The sequence below is a fragment of the Nothoprocta perdicaria genome, unplaced genomic scaffold (assembly GCF_003342845.1).
Source record: "Nothoprocta perdicaria isolate Ctin4 unplaced genomic scaffold, notPer1 scaffold_260, whole genome shotgun sequence".
In the NCBI taxonomy this organism is placed as follows: domain Eukaryota; kingdom Metazoa; phylum Chordata; class Aves; order Tinamiformes; family Tinamidae; genus Nothoprocta; species Nothoprocta perdicaria.
Genome location: NW_020455489.1, coordinates 722,765 through 743,876, shown reverse-complemented (window position 1 = coordinate 743,876; position 21,112 = coordinate 722,765). Strand labels below are relative to the sequence as shown.

At 43.1% G+C, this 21,112-nt stretch overlaps 1 long non-coding RNA gene across 1 annotated transcript; it reads left to right on the top strand.

Annotated features, from left to right (window-relative positions):
• The first annotated feature begins 4,515 nt into the window (after positions 1 to 4,515).
• On the top strand, positions 4,516 to 7,370 carry LOC112948424. The gene is made up of 3 exons (XR_003249619.1): positions 4,516 to 4,578; positions 5,365 to 5,453; positions 7,288 to 7,370. It is a non-coding gene; the product is annotated as an uncharacterized LOC112948424 (long non-coding RNA).
• Positions 7,371 to 21,112: the final 13,742 nt, after the last annotated feature.

Genomic DNA, 21,112 nt, shown 5'->3' with positions numbered 1-21,112 from the left:
TGTCACCTCCCCAAATCGTTACATGCTGCTCAGAGAGTTAAAGTGACAAAATGGTGAGGGAGCTATAAATATATATATGTCTGTATTTAATATATAAAACTGTTCCATTTGGTTGTGTTCTTTTGCTCAGATTATTTGTATTCTTCAGCATGGGCCAAAGYTTATCACCTTTTAGCTGAAAGGGCRTAGGGAAGACAGTGAGTTACCATGGCCAGCCTTTTCASAGACTGYTGTATTCATTTCTTCTGTAACTCTTATACCCAGATGTACTTACCAATTGCTTATTTAGCCGTGGCAGACATGAAATAGGAATGCTGAGGGATGTTATAAGGTTTGAAATCGGCTAAACCCATATTTTTTTGTTGAATTGGTGGTCTATGAAATAGTCTTATGCTTCTTTGATCCTGGTATCTGATGAACTTAACTTTTTCCTGACTTTGTTTTGCTTGGTTTCCATTATTAAGTGTATACTATGTTTGTTGAAGTTACAGTAGAAGTACTGAACAAAATTTATCCAGAGAAATCTTTTTGCAATATCTTCATTTTTTTTCCCTCGCGTTCTATCCTTCTTTATATAAAAATATGGTGTATGAAGAGTTTGTACCTCTTCAAGCATTTTAAATCATTGCAGTTCAGTACTAGTATTGCGTGGCAGTAGAAGGGGAAAATGCCCAGCTACTTGCAACGTGTTGAGAACAACAATAGGTGGCAGCAATCAAATAACCTTTAAGACATCTCTTTTTGAAGGGGCTGTATTTAAATTTAGTGCACTAGTTTGTGTTGGGCTGGGTATTGTTTGGTGGTGATTACTGTGGTTATGCAGAAGGTAAGAAGAAAGCAAATAAATGTGTGTGCCTGAGTTTTGTARTGGAAGTTTATTGTCTAAAAAGGGATAAATGCAGAATCTTCGCAAACTAAAGGACTGCATTTTCCAAATATTCATAATCTAATGACTGTTTTGGATGTGACGGGCAAACATATTGTCTGCCCTTGTTAGAATAACGCTAGGAGTATGYAGCGGTGTGGATATGATCACTAAGTAATCCTTTCTTCGAGGAGATTCAAAGGAGATTTTCAAGGAGCATTTTCAAAGGAGATGGGCAAACGTATTTATCAGGTCAGTTTTTATCCAGACATTTAGTACCGTAGCAATTAAAGGTAAAAAATTTGCAGCTATGTGTGTTGTTCCGAGTGTTTTCATGAAGTTGCTTTACTTGGAATTAAAATTTACGGTTTTGCGTAATAATCTACCACCAAAAATGAATGCCTTGGCTTTTGTTTCAGGCTTGACCTATTTCTTTTTCCATCTGTGTTAATGTCCCACATGCTTTATAAATAATACAAGCTGCTGATGATGAGAGGATGCAAGCAGAAGAGGAATATATTTCCTTAAGGAGGCTTTAAAATGTGAATAAGGAAAGTGAAACTTGGAGTTTTCACGAGGCCCAGGTTCTTGCTGAGCACTTCCTGCATATGTATTTAGGTTTGGGTAGAATGATGATAAATTCTGAATTTTCCAGGTCCTTTTCCAAACAAACTTAGTCGGTCTTATCCGGACTTCGAATTTGCTCTCATTACCTAACATATCTAAAATGTCTACTGTAAACACGTACACCAAATTGTTAATGACTTATCAGGCCCTAGGAGCTGAGGTCAGAGTACAAATATTTGTGCTTTCTGGTAATACAGGCAGTTACTAGTTCTGAGCGAGTGTAGCTGTTGATATTAATGTGGTGTTTTAAAAAAACACGTCACATTTAAAATAGAGGCATCTCACTAGGGCCTGAGGGTTTTGAAAGCGGTAGGATCCGCCTTGTTAAAACTGTGTGAGTTGTTTTAATTCARCCCTCCCTCTGCTATATATTTGACAGGTACCAGAAAAACAAAAACCAGAAGAAGCCAAGAGATGGTGCTGGAAGGGAGACCACATCATAGGTTAAAAATACCCTCCCGCCGAACCCRGGCGAAGAAGGGGGAATTATTTTTAGCAGGATCAGTTGTGTGCGTTTCAGTCACCACGTGGCCCACAGACAGTTGCCCTGGCCCGGTTTGCYGACTCGCAGAGGGGAGGAGAGAAGCCCCAGGAGGGAAGAAACGCTGGGCAATCTCAGGTTTGAGCCAGCTTAGGTTTCCTGCACAGCCCCAGGAGAGCACCTGCACCTTTCAGAGCAAATTGCCCCCATTTCACTGGAGTGCTTTAAACACAAATGACTCCTGATGTGTAAAGCRTGGCGTGCTCACACGGGTGTTGTTGGCTGGTCTGGCCCTTGGCGATCGCTGCAGCCTGGCTCTGCTTCTCAAGCTTCTTGCAAACTGGCTCAAGCTTCTTGCAGACAAGCAGCTTGAAACTCCCTTTTAATGCTCCTTTGGCCTCCTTGTGCCATTCCAGCACCACGTTACAGAGCAGAGGTTGAACCCTCAAAATATCAGATCAGCTAAACTTCAGTGAGGGGCACATACGTTAGGTTTTTTCCTTCTAAATAACAAAGGTGACAGGGTGGGAATATGGGTCMTACTTGGAACAGAGCAAATCAATGCTCTAAAACTGGTTTATCTGAACAATAAACACCAATACCTTTCGGTTTTTSCTAGCAGCACGCGGTGTTTGGTACTGTTCAGGAATTAAATGTGTAGACAGAGAAGTCTTTTCTGAGGCTGCTCTTTGCCATTAGCCTAAAATAAGAGGAGGGGGAAAAAAAAAAGTTCCCTGTCAAAAACCATGAACAAACCGAGCAATTCTGAAACTTCTTAATTTCTCTCTCTTGGGACATGCCTTTAATGGGCTGGTGTTTTCTGTGTTTCTGGACATGCTAAGGACATGAATTAAAACAACTCTGGACTAAGACCTTAATACCCAGTAAGCCTAGTTAAGGTATTTATAGTAAACTTGATTTTTTTTTTTTTTTAGACCCTGAAGGTAACATTTATTAATGGTTGATTTGGGGAAACAGCAGTRATCTACATCTCATCTCTCCCTTTGATTAAAATCTCTCAATCTCTCTCCTTTGCTCAAAGTTTTCATTTTTACATGAGAGGGAAGCAGGAAAGGAGAGATAAAGTGGAGTGGAAATATGCTTTTTTGTTGTTGTTGTTTGTTTGTTTTWAAAATGAATATTRTCAGTAATATTCATTCTAAACCCAGTGATACTCTGGCTCCATTGAGTCAGATGTAAAATTTGCTTTGAGATTGTGGTTGGCTGTTCACGTTTGGCATCATAATTTCCAAGAATGTGTGGTATGCTTTTTTGATTAAACTTCAGGAATACCTTTGCCCTCGCCGGTGTCCACTTTTTTCCTGTGCCAACAGATTATAGATGGTAGGGATATTTTGTATTTTACAGACGTATTGCGTTGTGCATTGCTAATTTTAGATGCATGAGCTGGGTCAGCTCACTGCAAGCTCACAGTAGGGGAAGAAACCCACAACAAAAAAGCTCTGCGTTTGTGTGGATCAGCAAACGGGTCTGACTCACTCGGCCGTGGGTAGAGTCCAGAGCTGAGCAGACTTGAAAGAGGAGGTGGGAACCCCCCTCTATATTTAGAAACCTGCCATCAGATCTGTTTAAAATGACTCCTTGATAACGTTGCACTCTGCAGGTTTATTGCTATTTCCAGGACTTTGCAGCATCTTGAAGAAATGGGTTGTGCCTGTGGTCCCTTGGAAGGAGCTCTCGTCYGGGACGTTTAATCATGAGATGGTCTCTCCTGTTCTCATCCAAAGCCAGCAGGTGACTGTCCGCAGTCCCCTCACTTCTTCCCAACTCAGATGACAGGGAGCAGGGACTGAGATTCGTCCAAGGGAGCAGATTTGACACAATAGTTTGTCGGAAGGTGAAGTCCTATATTTGCCTTTTCTTTTTCTTTTTTTTTTTTTTTTAATGCATTTCATTTGCAATGACTGGCACTGGCCAAACAATAGTCTAGCAGTTGCATTCAGTGAATTTCAAACATCTCTGAAGGTTTGGGGGGTTTGCACCTGGTTTAATCACAGCCCGGTGGGTGACTGCTCGTTTGGAGCCTGCAGATCGCAATTAATAGAGGTGCTAAGTTGATGTTGGCTCTTGGGGGCCTGGCTGGGAGGGAATGGCTGTGGATGGTGCTGGAGACCCAACAGGAACAAGAAAACACCCAAACAAGGAAAGTTGCAGACAGGTGGAGTTCTGAGTGATTGATTTTYAGTTTAACTACAAGGGATCATCACAGGCCTAAAATGCTGACTCAGCCGAAACTCTCAGGACCTTTGTGTCCCTTCCCATATTTACATTGGAGCTAGCATAATTTATGGAGTTAAATGCTTGCTCGAATTTAAAAACAAAACAAAAGACCCCAAATCTTGTAGCTTACAGTATTCTTTTTACTATCCCTTTGCCTATACAGGAGATGATCGTCTCTTTATGATATGACATGAAATCTTAAAATAAATCCTTGAAGAGCATCTCAAGGCTAAGAGACTAATGGAATTAATGTTTAAAAAAAAAAAAACTCAACCTTTTTTCATCTACTGTGTTGTTAGTGTTTTATAGGTGTGTAGTGCTTCCCAAGTACTCCTCAAGGCATCCTGCATTGGTAGCTTTTAGAGTAAGTCTGCTTTCTGTCTTTCTTTCTTACTTAACTTACTTTCAGAGTAAGTCKGCCTCATGTTTGTGCACCCCTTGGTGATGCTGCCATCTGTACGATGGAGAAAAGGTAAAGTAATGAATTCTGCACCTCTGGGTCTGCCCAGGTGCTTCCTGGAAGGCATCCTGCTCTCCACCACCAGATACCAGACTTCGAAATCTGCTTTCTGTGACAGAATCTCAGAATCATTAAGGTTCAAAGGGACCTCTAGGGATCATCTGGTCCAAACTTCCTGCTCCAGCAGGGACACCCAGAGCACGGGGCACAGGGTGGCATCCAGGTGGGTTTTGAAGATCTCCAGAGCAGGAGCCTCCACAGCCTCCCTGTGCCAGGGCTCTGTCACCCTCACAGCAAAGTTCTTCCCCATATGGAGATGGAACTGCCTGGGTTCTGACTCGTATCCATTGCCCCATGTCCTCTCATATTTGAGATATATCTGAATTGCAAGAAAACAAAATGTTTGCTTTGAAATATATATGTGATTAGTAGAAAAGTAATCTAAGAAGCACCGTTGCCCCAGGGTGGACCCATTTGCTCCTTGGCGTGAWTGTGGCCTGTCTGCTGACACCATTTTCAGCTCTGAGGAAAGCTTAGCATCTTGCTAAGTATATTTGTATTAAAACTCCAGGAGCACTTCCTCCTTTATAATGCTGTGGCTTTATCAGGGCAATATTTCCTAATAATATAGAAAATTTCCTAATAATATTTCCTAATAATAATAYAATTTCTTTTTTTCTGTCATTGCAGAACTGCGTGATTTAGAACRTGTTGCTTTCTCGAAACAAAAAGCATCCTTTTAGCAGAGGCAATGGTAATAGCAGGTGAAGCACAAAAAGGTAGGGGAAAAATTCTTGATGGTAGCACACAGTCAACTTAGTGTCTGTGCACACTCCCTGACACCCATCAAGGAAAGAAAACTGTTCACAGGGGAGATCATTGCATAACTCAGAAGCAGAAATCGTGTAGAGTTCTATAACACTGAGAGGAATTACAGCACTTCCCCTTTGGTATGCTTTAGGTCACTAAAAAAAGCCATGATACGAGAGAAAAATGAGGTATCTTTCCTCACCATGCTTTGCTTTAATCTTCCTTTGTCACCAAGGCACATATCTCTCAAGAAAATAAGGAAGAGAAAAGAAGAACGTGGTTTCAGTAAAAGCAAGCACTGTTGTTGCGTGCTGGAGGCAAATTTAGCAAAATATTACAAGGTATTACCAAAACTGTTCTGTTTCACAGCTTTTTGAAGAAGGGCTACACTTATCTGTTATATTTTACTTCAGAGGTAAAACTGCAGGTGTCTCTATCCAATTTAAATTTGTTATTAATTTAGTTATTTTTTTGAGCACATTGGATTGATGGGTCCCCCACATCATCATGATGTAGGTGCCATGAAAACCGTAGAGGCTCAGGTAGGTCTCTCACAGGGAACCAACTAACACCAATTCAACAGTATTTTAGCAAGAAAATGGGAGAGAAGATCAGCCCATCCGTTTCTTGTTAGCTTGAGGTGTCCTGTGCCCTCAGCCTGCGCGACTGGAGGAATCTAAAATAACCAAATAGTCTCTGCCATTTATCAGTTTCTCAGCAAAAACGTCATGCACTCGTGCATGCCGGCTCACTCCTGCATTGGAGTCTGCCCCAACACTTCCTTCAGCACCCAGCAAAAGAGGAGAGATGAGGATTTCATCCAACAGCATATGGTTTTATTTATAACATATTTCACAACTGTGACATTCGTAGACAGGGCTCGCTTATGTAAGACGCTCCCGCTTCTTTCCTCTGCCAGCAAGCAAAAACTTCCGTATGTGCACTCACATTTTTTAAGGTAAAAAGGCATGGAGTTGGTTCATTTTAGGTGGTGAAACTGAGGATCATCATTTATTTCACTGCAGTGATGGAAACTAATTTTGAGATAGTAAAACATACACACACGCTTCTTAACTGGAAGTATCCTTCTTTACACAACAGCAGGGAAGTCCTGAGAGATTTCTGTACGTAGAAAATTGCCGTATTTCCATCAGAAAAATTAACAGACAATGTGGAATACTTTGAGACCAAGATGAGGGAGAATGAAAGAAATCRGTCCAGAAACAGATATTGCAGGATGTGAATGATAAACAGTCTCTGTCCTTAAATKATCGTAGTAGCTTGTTTGCTTCCTCCACTTTGTGGTATTTAGCTTAAAAACATTAATARACTACAGTCTCTTGGCCTAATCATATCCAGGTGATTAATATCATCTCTTGCAACTGCTGAAACATGTTCTTTTTCCTTTTTTTTTTGTTTTTTTTTTAAATCAGTTATTTAAAAAAAAATTATTTGATGTTAGTGTTCCTCTTTCAGCTTTCTGTAACACTTACATCTGTGGTAGATAAGAAGTAAAAAGGGAAGTACAAACATTTCCAGTGCTGATGTTGGTGCTAAACTTGCTGGCCAGTTTTATGGTGCCTGTTACACAGCAGTAGGTCAGGAAGGGCTGCATAGATGTATAATGTACCTATATAATTCTCAGTGTGTTCTTTATGTTTTAATTTATAAATACAGGGAGTTATACATTCATTAAACACAAGCGAAAACTCAAAATGCTCTCTGCTGTGACCCACTCTTGGCTTTCTTTTTTGCTTCTATTTTTTTTCCTCGCATCATTTTCCCTTTTTCCAATGCCTGTAGCTCCCTGCTTACAGGAAAACTAGAATCTCATCCCGGGCTCATCAGCTTGCGTGGAACAAGGTTTGTGATTTGGAGTCCAGACAAAGCCAGGGACTTGCTGCATCCCTAGGAGAACCCGTGCGACGGCGGTCACATTCCAGACAGCAGCTCTTGCTGTTTCCTGTGCAATAAGAACTCCATTTCCAAACGGAGACAAAAGCCTTTGCTCCGCTGAGTCACGCTCCAGAGCCATAGACAGCTACAGCAGAGTTCGTGTGCGTGGTTCCCAGTTCCAGTTTTGACTTTGAAGTCAAAATTCCCTTTTTTCTGTCAAGCTGCAGTGGCGGTGGGACTGCACACGCATGCCCCTGCACGTGTTTTCTCCACGCCGTGTTATCCTGGTTCTCCCTTGTGGCTGCATCGGTGCTCCCAGCAGGCTGCAGGTTTGCTCTGCTTCACCTAAAGCGGTGCTTTTTGAGAAAGGGAAGTGGAAAARAGCACTAGCTTGCACGAGTCCAAAGCATGTTACCTCCCAAGGTGATGAGTAATCAGAAATTGCTCTTTTTGAGGGGCTTAATTCTCTTTTTGATTGCCTAGAACTACATCTGACTACCCATTAAAACCTACTTGAGGGGTGCTGGCTTGCAGCCAGTAGACTGTTACTGTAATAGCAGGTTTGATCCATGACCTGGCTGTATATCACGTATGGTGTGATATGCCTGGAGCCTTCATGGGCAAATACCGCCTGAATTTTTTTGCAAGAAAAATAAATTGTGAATTTATATCAACATTATATATTTTTATTATTATAATTTTTATTATTATAATAAATATTGTATATTTATTATTATATAAAATATTTATATTTTATATAAATAAAAATAAAAATAAATTGTGATATTGCCAACCAGTGAAGCCAAAGAAAATTGCAGTAGATTTAGAAAAGTGTTTAATTATGGTGTTACGGAAAGGGAGGGAAGCCGACGAAAGGGCAAAGAAACGACGCTGCGAGGACCATCTTGCTCTTGCACCAARTAACAGTGAGGTAGGAGGACCTGCAACTGCTCAGCTTTTTAAAAGCCCAATCTTGAGCCCAGTCTTGCTTTATAAAGAGCACTGTGCTGTCTGCTGCCAGCAGCAGCGTTGCAGGCTCTTGTTAAAATTGTGTGATTGCCTGCAGCTTTATAATATTGTGTGTTTAGCCCAAGAGACATCTACACTTCTTGGAGGGTTTTTTCCTCCCCCCGCCATTACCATTATTAGCAAAATACCAAATTYGGGAACTATCTAGAAAAAAAAAAAAAAAAGAGGAAATAAGTGTGGAATCTCTGAACTCGGGAGTGGGGAGAAGAAATGAGTAGTTAGCATGAGGAATTGTGGTTATTAAAGCTAACAGAATGGACTGAGCATCTGGAAAACACAGAGGGGATGACAAGTTAACGCTAGATATTTACACAAATATATAGTGCTAGGTGCCTTCTCAGCACCACTTCAAAGAAGATACAAGAAGATCCTCAAAGAGATTTATCAAGAAAACCTGAATTTACTGCAAAAACCRTCACATGCATCACAGGCAAAGAAAGGGGACGTGGGGTCCCAAGCTCGTTCAGCGCTTTCTGATCGGAGCTGAATTCCCGTTGCTTCCTAGATTTTGCCTCCATTGCATCCTTGAAATATATTTAATGTTGAAGGATACAATTGCCTCTTGTTTTTGTAAGACAACTGGAAAGGCAAAACTTGAAGACCGGTGCTTTCTGAAGAAGGAAATGAGCTTTGCAGAGCTGCTGAGAGCAAGACGGGATAAATAAATCGAGCTGAAGATGGGGAAGGAAAAAAATAGAAATTTTCCGAGGGAAATAAAAGATTAGATTAGTAGCAAGTACCTCCTCGCGTTCCTCTCTGCAGTGTTTGTTAAGGGTGTCCTTTCCCATCTTCTGCTCCTTGCATCACGTATGGAAGGGCATCCACTGCCATTTCAGCTCGTTCCAACCAACTTGTTGGTTCTGGATGTTCTGCTATTTGGGTTTTTTTTGCTGCATAGCCCCTTTTCCGTGCTTAATTGACATTCCAGTGCCTCCTCCAAAAGCTTCCGCTAGATATGGAGGATTTATCACATGTGTTGAGCTCTGCTGCAGGTGTTTGGCCCCTCTTGGCCATAGCCACATGTTGGGCAGCCTCCACAGTCCTGCTTCTTTGTGCTTTTGATGAGCACTCGCTCCAACCTGGGGGTTTCCTGAAGTGTTTGAAGGTTCCTCTGGCCTTGGAGCCAGCAGTCCCTGCGATACTCAGCCCGTTCAGGTCCTCATTGGCCATCATTCCCAAGATCTCCAGCACATCCTTGCRTCAGACAAGACCAAGTAAAGCTTGTCCTGCAAGGCATGGACCTTCTCTCTCTTCTTCAGGGTGGTGCTGGGTTATGAGGCTTTCAGGCTCTGCGTTTTAAGCCCTAGTATCTTTGGCTGGYTCCCTGGCAATGAGTAGTTCTCATTGCTTTTCCTTGGATTACAGTATATTCTTCTGGGTAAGAGAAGACCGGACTTAAATTACCTAGAGAACCAGGGATTTTCTTCGTGTCTTTCAGCAAAGCACATAAACAGATGCTGATAGATACTCAAGGGCTTYGGACAATGAGAGAAATATCTGTATACATTGCTTTCTGTTTCTGGTTGTTATGTAGTCTCCAGCACCAGTGTTTTAACTTTACCTTCGCAGTCTGTGCTATGACTCCTGCTATTAAAATTATCTGCTGTTGAATGAAACGCCTCGGTGTCCCTAACACTTATCTACCCTCAACAGAGGGTAGAAAGGAGAGACAGAAGACTGAAAAAATGAAAAAAAGCAATGTGCAGTTAAGATAGATTAATAGTATTACACCCAAACCACAGTTCCCTGTGGTTTTTATCAGTTCTTTGTATTTTTTGTGTGATCTAAAAATACTATTCCTTGGGTTTTTTTTTTTCTTTTTTTTTTTCCTAGGGTAAATCAGAGTGAGTGTTGCTTTTAGGTCGGAATGATAATGATTTTGTGCAATCCCCTTATTTTTGATGTGCAAAAACATGATGCCATTGCTGCTTTCTGTGGCTCCACTGAGTAATGCCACTTACTGTTAAGTATCCAAAGGTATTGCACATGACAGAAAATAGTGATCTTTAGAGGGGAAGTAAATCAAATTTATTTACTCTCAGTGAGGACTGGTTAGTGTGTGAAAAGCACCAATTTTGCAGTAGCTCCTGCAACACGTACTTTTAGGAAATGTAAAGTTTTGCTCTTCCCTTATGGTGACTCCGTATGGTGACTTCATATGGTCTGCATATGAAGTGAATCTTGGCATACAGGTGTCTGCAGGATGAGTCCTGGATGCTTTCACAGATGTTCCTGCCTCCTGTTCTGGTGGAGATACCTCATCTAGAGGACAAAGTTACACCTTCATGATATATCTTACTCATCCTCTTGTGATGCCACTCCTCCACGGTGGTTTTTATGGATGCACACCAATTACTCACTAATTACCTGTTGAGGTTTGCGCCATCTTCTTTTTCAGAAGTGATTAACATAATTTATAGCATTTATTTCTCTTTATAGAGGTGTGACGGTCATGGTTATTTTGTGAGCTGTGTTTTCATTGCGTGGCAGCTCGTCATGTCTTCTCATGCAAAGAATCAGCTGTGAATCTTCAGCTCTGGTCGGAGAACAAAACTGTTGCAGCTAGTAAATCTTAATATAGAAGGCCAGTTATTAGACTGAAGTTTCAATACACTCAAAATGACAGAATTACTTATATTGCCAGAAGTGTTTGCGGTGGAATGGAAACCTTCTGTTGAGTTCTCATCAATAACTTCTAAGTATAGGAACCCTGGTAATATAGACATTTCTAATGAGAACTTGCATCGCCATCTCTACTTTTGGGAGCCAGTTGGCTGGTTAACAGTAAATGGACGTAATTATCGTGCCAGCTCACCGTTGGCACCGACTTTGATGGCAGCAGTTTCACTTACTGAGGCTACAAATYGTGAGTCATCAGTTTTATTAGGCTGACAGGTTCTTTTGCAAGACTTGAAGTCGTTTCCATGATGACTTTCAGCTTCCTCTAAGTATCTGTAGAAAGATGAGGAACACATTGCGTGTTCTTCATATGTGCAACCCTARTAGAAGATTGCATATTTTTGGAGACCAGATCAAAAAAAACACATTTCAGGTTCATTTTTTTCCTGACCTCTTCTTGATTTATAAATCACTTATGTACAAGTGCTTATGGCCAGGCAGTGGTAGACTGGGGATTAATGTCAAGAGGAGATGGCTGATGTGAGAGTTCATTTATAGTGCTGGAACAGGGTAATGCTCTAGCAGGCTTTATTTGTGAGCATGGATGCAGACCCCTTTGGCGTCTCCCAACCTCTTCAGATGTTCCTCGAGCCTTGGCAAGAGTTTTGTGCCTCCCCAGTGGAGATGGAAAGCTGCCCACAGAGGGTTGCTGTTTAGGCTGATGGAAAACCACATTAACAAAACACTGGGAATGACTCTTGAAAAACTGGAGCACACTGGCTGCAATGTGCAGACACCTTCTGCAAACTGTTTCCATGTTGGTGCCTTGGATGACTGTGAAAGACCTGGAGAATTAGTTAACCCTAAGGATTTGCACTAGGATGCTTTAGTTTAGTTTAGTTTTTTAATCTGTAGAGTGCTATTTTTCTCGGTTAAGGGGGAATGGCAAGAGGAAAACATCCAAAATTTCTGATAAATTAGGTTCTATCTATTGCCAGAAATGGAGCATGCTAAACGTGCCTTCTGCTTCCTTAATATGGAATCTGATAATACTTATTTTCTTTTCAACTATGGCCTTGGCTCTCTTTTGCCTTTAAATAAGACGATCTCWTTTGGTTACAGTGCTTGAGGTTTTGTGCTAAGCGGGATAGATAGCTGCTTACCAACTCCTGCTTATCACCTGCGGAGCMTTTAGGTGACGTCCTGCAGTAAGATCCACCTTTGTAAGAGCGAGTGTCATGGAGTGACTTTAGCAGGACAGCCGCAGCACGATGTGTGGGGGAGTGCAGCTCACTGYTTTGAAGGTGAGATCCACCAGGGACTTGAGTGTGAGCTGGAGCTGTGGTTTCAGCCTTTTAAACAAGGCGGTGAGGCACAGCTGCAGGGTAAAACCCAGTGTGATTACAGCAAGCTTCAACTTGGGTAATCTGGAGCAGGCAACCTGAAATTTGGAGTGAGTCCAGGATGACTGGATAAACAACACGGCRATCGGATCGCATCAAGATGCAGATTTCGTTTTAGAAGGAGCAGACCGCCGTGCACACATCAGATTTATTCATTCCGCCTTGAAATCTGGGGCTGTTTCGGCACGTAATGAGACATTTGGATTGCCTCGTTGTTCCCCCTGTCACCCACACGACTCTACGCTAACTTGAAACATCTCTATGATATGCATGATCTTCCAGAAGAGATGTTGCCAGCTGCCTCTCTTGGTGTGCTGGTGCCAGAGCTGAGGTGCAGCGATGGTATCTGCAAACGGGGGCCTTAAACTTAATTTTCAGTTGATGATAGCATGCAAAGGGCTGTTTGGGGAAACCYGTGCGCTTGCAGGTAGCCTGAGTTACATGCCAAGTTGTGGTCAGGCTTTGTGCTTCTTGCAGTCTTGCTCCCAGCCGGTTTGAAATCTCTATCTTAAATTCACCCTTGTTAAAATGAAGGGATTTTCCCAAGGATTTATCTTTGTGTCGTTGACTAAAACGAATCTTTGAAATATTTGCAGTTTTCCCCCAGAGATCCACCATGTGAAAGGGTAATTTAAAATTCAGGGTGCAGACTCACTGTTTTCTCAAATCTAAGTCTTGTGCAGGTTGTTTTTATATTTTAAAAGACTTAAAAACAGATTTTCGCTCTCCTTTGCAGCTCTCTAAATGTGCTTGAGTACTTCTGTATCTCACAGCACCAGGAGAAAAAAGATCTTGCCGAATTAAAGAAAACACCTAGGTGGGTATTCTATGTAGCGTGAAAATAAGGGGGCAAGTATTTGATGGGCAGGAACATTAAAACCAATCGAACAGAAAAGCGTGTACGTCCACGATACCTGAAGCGGGCCCTGAAGCTGTTGCCTCAGGATGACGACTTGACTTGATGGACGTTTCAAGYGTTGCCAAAGGCCGAGACTTGCTTGGTCAGACCTTTGCAGGCCCGACCGCCTAAGGCACAATATGTAAGGGAGCTTTAGAGCTGGTTCCATGCTGCTCCTCGGGGAAGCACCGAAACAAAGAGCGGGAAGAGAGTCAGCATTCAGATTTGCTGACAAATAAGTAAGTAAGTGGGGACTGTCACTTGGGAAAGAAGATGATCCATGTCACGTTCAACCGTGAGGGTTGGAACGAAGGATGCAGCAGAGTTTTTTTAGTGTTTCCTCTGCTGCCCCAAGTAATCCTAGGCCTTGTGAAGAACTAATACCAGATTTGTCTCTGAATAGTTCTACTGAGCTGAAGGAGGAACTGGTTGAGCTGAAAAGGTGCCYGAATCATAGAGCTCTTGGGCCGTTCCCAGAGACGGCATGAAGGCATGCGCTGGAGACACAACTGGCTTCCCCGTCCCTTCCACGTCGCCTTGCTTCAGGCCCACATCACATGTCACCCCTCAGTCCTGTGCTTCGATAGTCCTTTCCGTGCGCAGATATGAGGGAAAGGACCCTGCTAAGCTGAAGGCAGTAAATGAGCTCTCCCCCTGCACCCAGTCGCGTTTCCCCTTGGAAGGCGGCCAACATCTGATCATCTCTCGGCCTTGCTGCGGAGTTCCCATTGCAGGGCCTTTCCCAAACGCCAGAGCCAAAATTCCCTTCCAAGCCAGGGCTCCAGGGAGCTGGGGGCAGCAGGACCACGTCTGCAGCAGCGCACAGGGARAGATTAGCTGTGGCTGAGCTGAAAGTTGAGCTTCTGGGGTGCCGACACCAGCGTTTCTCCCCGTGGGTTGATAGCTGCGTTTTCCCATCGGCACGCTCCTGCCACGCGATATTCCGCAGGAAATGTGGCAGGGGGGATGCTGACATTTTGACTTCCTTCCCTGACTTTGCGGGCGGGATTTATTTTCGACGGGGTTTTTGAGGTGGTTAAACAACGGCGCTTGCGCRTCTTGCGTTGGAGGAGTTATTAATTCCTTCAAAATGGGGGAATTTGTGGCTTAATGTGAGGAAGGCTCGTGAGCTGTAGCACTGGTGGAAGAACCATGGAAAACTGCAAAATGCAAGTTTTTCATTTCTCGTAGCCATTGTGCAGGACATTTACAATTTACGGGAATCCCAGAAGGAATAATGAAAGGGTGGGAATTGTTGCCTGGGCTTCAGAGCTGTACGGGGCTTAAACCCTTCCTACAGAAAAGGGCGTGAGATATCGTAAGCCTCCCCTTGGATTATTATTCCAATGTGCTAAGCCTTTGCTCTAAAAAACTCAACAGCCATAAAGACATCGTGTGTGTTTGGGGGTTTGTTAAAAATATACGTGACTTTTTGAACTTTTAAATAACGTGCACGCAGGCTAGACAAGTCCTTGCAGCAGCACTGCAGTCTGACCTCACTGAGCTATTTATTGTTTGCCTGGCTGTGAATATGCTCTTTATGCGCGTACCGCTCTTTCATGTGAATTTTAAAGGAGCTCCCACTCGCAAGCTCATAAAGTTCAGACATCAACGGATTAAAAGAATGACGGTCTGTCCAGAGCGCTGCAGCGCTGCCTTCCAGAAAATCTTYAAGTAATTATACAGACAGCTCTCGTGGAATGAAAATTGGCTCCTTGATATTTAATAAACAGAGATCTGCTTATCGTGGAAAGTGTAGGCCGCTTTTGCAGTGGGACGGGGCGCTTTCGTTCAGGCCCGGAGCATGAAAAGTGAGAACTTCTATAGACATGAGGTGTCAAAGATTTGGAATTAGAAATGTCCRTACTGATTTTACTGAGACTGTTAAGTATTCTATAAAAATATTTTTCTACTGTTTTTTTTTTCCCGTGAAAAAACATGGCAAATACTCATTTTTTTAAAATCTGTTTTTTCAAATGAAGTTGATCATTTCATCTTATCCACAGTTTTCACCAAGCTGATCATTTCATCTTATCCACAGTTTTCACCAAGCTCACTTTTCTGTCATTGGTTACATTTCTTTCTTATTGCAGGCAGCCTTTTGAAAGAAATCTGCAAGGTGAAAGAGTCTCTTGTCTATTAATCTTATAGAGGATCTGGGAAAGCCCGTGTTGCCTCGTCAGACATTGCAGAACAAAATGCGTTCTTCCATTAGGTAGATTTATTATTGTTGTGTTTTATAAAAATCTACCAGTCTTTTSGAAGGTAGGGCCAGTTCTACCAGGTGGGAAGGTTATTGAAATTGCAGCCAGCAGACAGAAGAACCACTTGGCTATTTCCACATGGGCATGRTGAATTAAAGGCGATGGGAAGCAAGCCGGGTTCAGTTTGATGCTGAACATGGAGACGTGCTTAGACATCTCCGTCATTCCCTTCTGTCCCCATTTTACTCGCCAGAATTAGTCAGTGGGCGAGCGAGACCTGCATTCAATTATGTACGTTCTTAAGGAAGGTATCACCAAGGCCAACGCAGTGGGTAAATGTTTAGCTCCCAGCCCTTGGGAAGAAACTGAGCAACGGAAAAAAGAAAAATCTAGAGTCTGGATGAGGGGAAAAGCCRTCATTTTACTTCTGAGCAAGCAGAATTGCTGCGTTTCTTCAGTAAAYCTTAATTGTTTGATCCTTATTGTGTGCCTCACACTGTGTCATCAGATTGAATGCTCTGATTCAAATATATAAATACATTCATTTAAACTGCCCCCAACTACTCTTTCCTCCCTGTGTCATCCCAGACAGCCTTAAAAATAAGTGCTGTGTGTTTTTATTGACCACATCCTGCACCGCATGATACTTCCAAGGGTAGAACGAAGAAGGCTTCATCATGGTACAGTTAAGTGACTGAAATTTAGATTGCAGATTATAAAACCCAAAAGGACCATGATGACCAGATAAAACTGTCGCCTCAGGCCAGAAGACTGTTCTAATTGGGACAGATCTAGGAAGAAATATCCCATCTTGGCATAAACATCTTCAGTGATGACTGAGCCAAACAACACTTGGTTTGGTAGTCGATTTTGTTCTGATTTTTTATTTTCAGCTTTGGGGAAGAGCAAGAAGTCTTCCTTTGAATGACTTATTTCTGTCAATATTGTAATTATCATGCTTATCATGAGTCCAGATGAAGCAAGCCATGAGATCTACTTTGCACTATCAACTTCACTTTGTCTCTGCCAACGTGAAAACTTCTCTATGAAACGTTTATGGAATTGCAGTGCCATCAACTTATCCCTTGGCTTTCTTTGGGRTGGTCTCCTCACAGATTCCTAAATAGGGACCAACATATTTCCCGATTCTGCATGTGGTGCCCTGAATAAACCGGAATATCAAGGGTCRCTCTGCAGGACTGTTTTCTTCCTCACAAAAATGTTGCTTCCTCACAAATGCTGCTGATGTGCAGCACCCTCTTCACATGTGTTCTGAGAAGACCAAGCACATCAGGGAGCAGCAGGATGCTTGCTGATGCCCAGGTGTCAAATCCCAAGAACCGAGGGGAGTTCCTGCCCATACCGTAGCCTTGAAAAAAGAAAGAAAGAAAAAAAAAATCCCACGTCATCCTCTTCCCACAGTTTCCCTAGGGACAGGCAAGTCCTTTTGCAATTAGCCTAATTGACTGGGAAAGAATCCTCTTTGCCTGGGGCTGAGGAACTGTGGGATTAAACCTAGACACATGGTGCACACACTGAAATGAAGGCAGCAGGAGCAGGAGGGGAGGCGCTCAGGGAACATTCCTGCTCGGGCTAGGCAAGCTGAAGCACTCAGCCCACGGCCCCACTCGCAATAACTTCATTTTACACGAACACCCCAGGTTGCTGSGATAGAAAGACACGATTTTCCTATTTATCAGCCTCCATCTATCTCGTTCCATCAGCAGATCCTAAGTCCCTGCCATAATGCATYGCTCTGCCAGCTGGGTATTTCAGTCGACCAGGTGATTCTCCGATTCACTTTGGATAAAATTTGGGCTCTGCCGAAGCCGTTGGCAAAATTCCCCACGACGTCAGCGAGGCCAAGATTTCACCCTTCATTAAAGCTTAATAAGACATAAATCCTGCTGGCGTGGGAGCGCAATTCTTTGTCGTCGACGTGGCGCGCTCCAGCCCAACGCAAATTAAACCCCAGACCTGAAAGTCTGGTTTAAAGGTCCCTTCTCATTCCGGGAGACAGCACCGATGCCTCGCTCCCTCGTGGGCCRTACGGGCTCGGTGGTGGCTTCAAAGCCCGTGAGCTACTGGTCCAACCTCTCGCCTTTCTCTCCACCAAAGTGTGGAAGAAGTTTCCTCCCGTGCAGCGGGATGTGCACAAGCGAGCTCATCCGGATGGCTTGGTTTGGAGAGTTTGGAGAGGGCGGGTTGGGAATCAGATCGCTGCACGCGGGGCCCGTTGGTTGTGCAAGCAGCTCTGCTGCGGCGGCGCCTGCTTTAATTAAGGCTCGGACAGTGTTTCCATCATAAACCGCGTTTTGAGAGGGTTTATTGCCCAACTGCAGAACTTGCTGCAGGCTGACGCTCGGACAAAGAGAGCTTCAACCTGGAAGTTTTTTTCTTAACTGAAAAGTCTTGTTTATTTTATCTTTATTTTTATTGTGGCGTATGGCTGCAAAACAATAAAAAAGAAACAACCTTTCTCCATTCACGTAGCTAAAAGTTCTCTTTATAAAAATGCAACATTTCCGGCTTGTAAACAATGCAGATTTAAGCAGCCAGCCTTGACTGCGTTAGGCTATTTTTTAACTGTGGAAGGCCCATTTTGCTCATGATATGGTTTGAATCCTGAAGTCTCTTTATTAGTATTTGTGTGATGATTGAGACCTTACGTGCTGGACAGATTTCAGAGGAGAAATCTGTGCCGTTCTCTCTAATTCCCATCCCGTAAATGACAGCAGCACGAGGAAGGGATGTGCACATGTTCTGCCAAACAAGTGAATACAGTGGCAAGCTGCAGCRCGGTTACAAGTGGTTGCAGGGCATGTGCTCTCCTCTGGTTTYAGCCACGGGCACGAGTAGGAAATTGAGAATAACCTATTTTAACGAGGCAGGTGCATTATGTATGAACTAACAGGGCAGACCATCTGCTAAGGTCCAGCGCGTCCTTTTTTCAAGAGAGTTGCTTGCAGATAGTTGGCTTGCTTTGCGTTGAGGTGCTGTGCTTTGCTTTGGAGTTTTCCTTCAGACTTCAGGTGTGCCCAGTGAGAAAATGCGCTGCTGGCAGGGGGTCAAGATGCCTGTTTCAAGACACCTTCGTGCAGGGAGGTCTTCCTTCCAGGCAGAAGTGCTTTTGCTGAAAACCAGCCTGATGTCTTCTTTTATGTCTGGCAACATTGGGCAGGTAGAAGTTGAAAGTTACCTGGGACTTCTGTATTTTCCCCAAACCCAAATTATCTGGTTTTTTTTCTTTTTTTTTTTTATGTGTGTCTTTTTATGGTAGAAAGCTTAGTTTCTTGTAGAAGGGCCTGAATTGCCATTGAGTTTCCTTTCAAAAATTGCTTTCAACGAAGGTGTCGGTAGGTTTTGTTGAGATACACGGATTTTGCTCGGGATTTTATTCTCACAAAGGAAGCTTGCTCTTTTGAGTTACCTTTTGGAAAGTGGAAATTGGAAAGTGTTGCTGCTGTTTGCTGTTAATGGGATAGCATTTAGCTGCTTATTCTGGATGGTMTTTGAACACACAGGAGCTGATTTGGAGCCTGGGAGTAATGCTCTGGAAAGCCTGGACTACTCAAAAAGTCAGACAGTCATTCAAAATTGCATGTTTGTGCATTACATGGTCATGCAATGTGTTTGCATGCCCATGGTAGCATTTTTCATGTGGTTATGGTGGTCTCTGTTTTATTCGACAGCATATGGTAGAGAATTTTTTACTTGGTTTGATTTTTACAATCAGAGTTATAGATTCACCTGAAATCCTTAGCTTCTTTGATAGTGCCTGGAAGAATGAATTTTGTACCATGTATAACTAGTGAGGGAAAGTGTGAACTCTGGGGCTCAAAAAATTCAGAAAGCCAACAGATAAYACACTAGTTTTTCAAAGCCTGGCCCAGGCGATTGGGATGGTCAAGTTTAGTGATGCTGTTGCCAACATAAAGCAACTCTACACCGCAGAGGTTTTAGTGTCCTTCCGTCTGCTCATTCATGCTTCACAATGTTAAGGATCATTCCTCCCGCTTTGTGTTTCAGCGATGTTTTTTGCTGACATTCAGCTCTCTTGCAGCAGATGGCAGTGCTACCAGTAATTTGTGCGTGGCTCTGCCCTCATGTGAGACCAGAGGAGGACATCCACTCTCTTGAGTGCAAACACCCGATGGCTCTGGGGTTCCCATATTCCCCTTGGAACGTCGTTCAAGCTGAAAGGGGGTCAGCAAGAGGTTTGGGTGAATTCGCTTCTCGGGAGCAGGGAAACCCCCAGCTTGTGGGACACAGTTGCAGTAATTCCCAACAGTCGCGTTGAAGTCAGCGAGAGGGTCACAGCAGGTTGAGGCCAGTTGCTGTTCACCAACTCCCCTCGTCCCGATTCTTGTGACTGACACCTTTTTCCTGTCATAGGCTTGAATGCTTTTTGTTCTGAAATTAAAGAGATTCTCTCCMCCCTTTTTCCCCACCTTCTCACAAATTTTTACAAAAGATTTCTCTTTAACTAAGAGAAACTTCCGGGCCAAAATGGGAAGTTTCCTTGGCTTGCCCRTTCCTTCAGAAGAATTATTCGCCGAAACCAAGCAGTTACTCCTGCTAAGTGGGAGACTGTTWCATAGCTGTTACTAGCAGCTATTTTGTTAAATAATAACATATTTTATTTGTATGGCCTTCCCTCTAATCAGTGATTCAATACTGTGTTTCATCGGCCACATTGGATGCTRCTTGAACAACCAGAATCCCTGGAATACAGTAGAGTGTCACTCTCCTAGCTCTGTCCACTTGCTCCTTTTAGGTACCAAATAACTTTTTGTACATGGAGAAGACATGTTTTCATCTTGAGTTGTGTAACTCACAGGAACTAATCCAGTAAGATGAGGATGAGAGGGGATATCATCCATTTCCTCAAGGTCTTGTCTAAACGTGTGGTTTTTAAGGCCAATGCAGCAAACTCTACTGAMTCTGCTGGCCATGAACGTCCTTTGCTTACAAGAACATGGTCTGTGTGCTACCAGTGCAKGGATCAACCAAGCCTTTGGAAGGAAGGCCTCCGTTTGAATGCTTGCCCTTCCATAATTCGTTCCTTTCTCAGATGAGCAGCAGGGCATAGCTAAGGGCGTAGGCCTAAAACGGTTTCAAACTCATTGCCATTTGTGGGTTTGGAGTTTGCCGAGCTCCAGTGAATTGCTTAAAGTTTCAAACGATCAAACAGTTCATCAGATCAAATGATCAAACGATCAAATCAGATCATCCTTGCCGTGTCGCAGGTAATCACCATCCTCTATCAAGACCTGTAACCTGGACAACACCAAAACATACTTAGGCTTCCCTGAAACCCTCTGGGAGAGAAAATCACTCGTAAGTTTGAAGAAACCATTATTTTTTTTCAGGAATCAAGTTGTTTAGAGACTTTTTGAGGCATCTTGCTGGTCTCTGCAGGCAGTCCCCATAGACACACACTCCTGGCTGCTCTCCACGACCCACCAGCCAGACAGTTCCTGCCCTGTTCAATATATGCTCGATCAGTATTGCGTGATACTCCCTCTTAAGTGTTTCACCTAAGCAGTATTCTGTATGAATATCTGTGGATTGCCCAT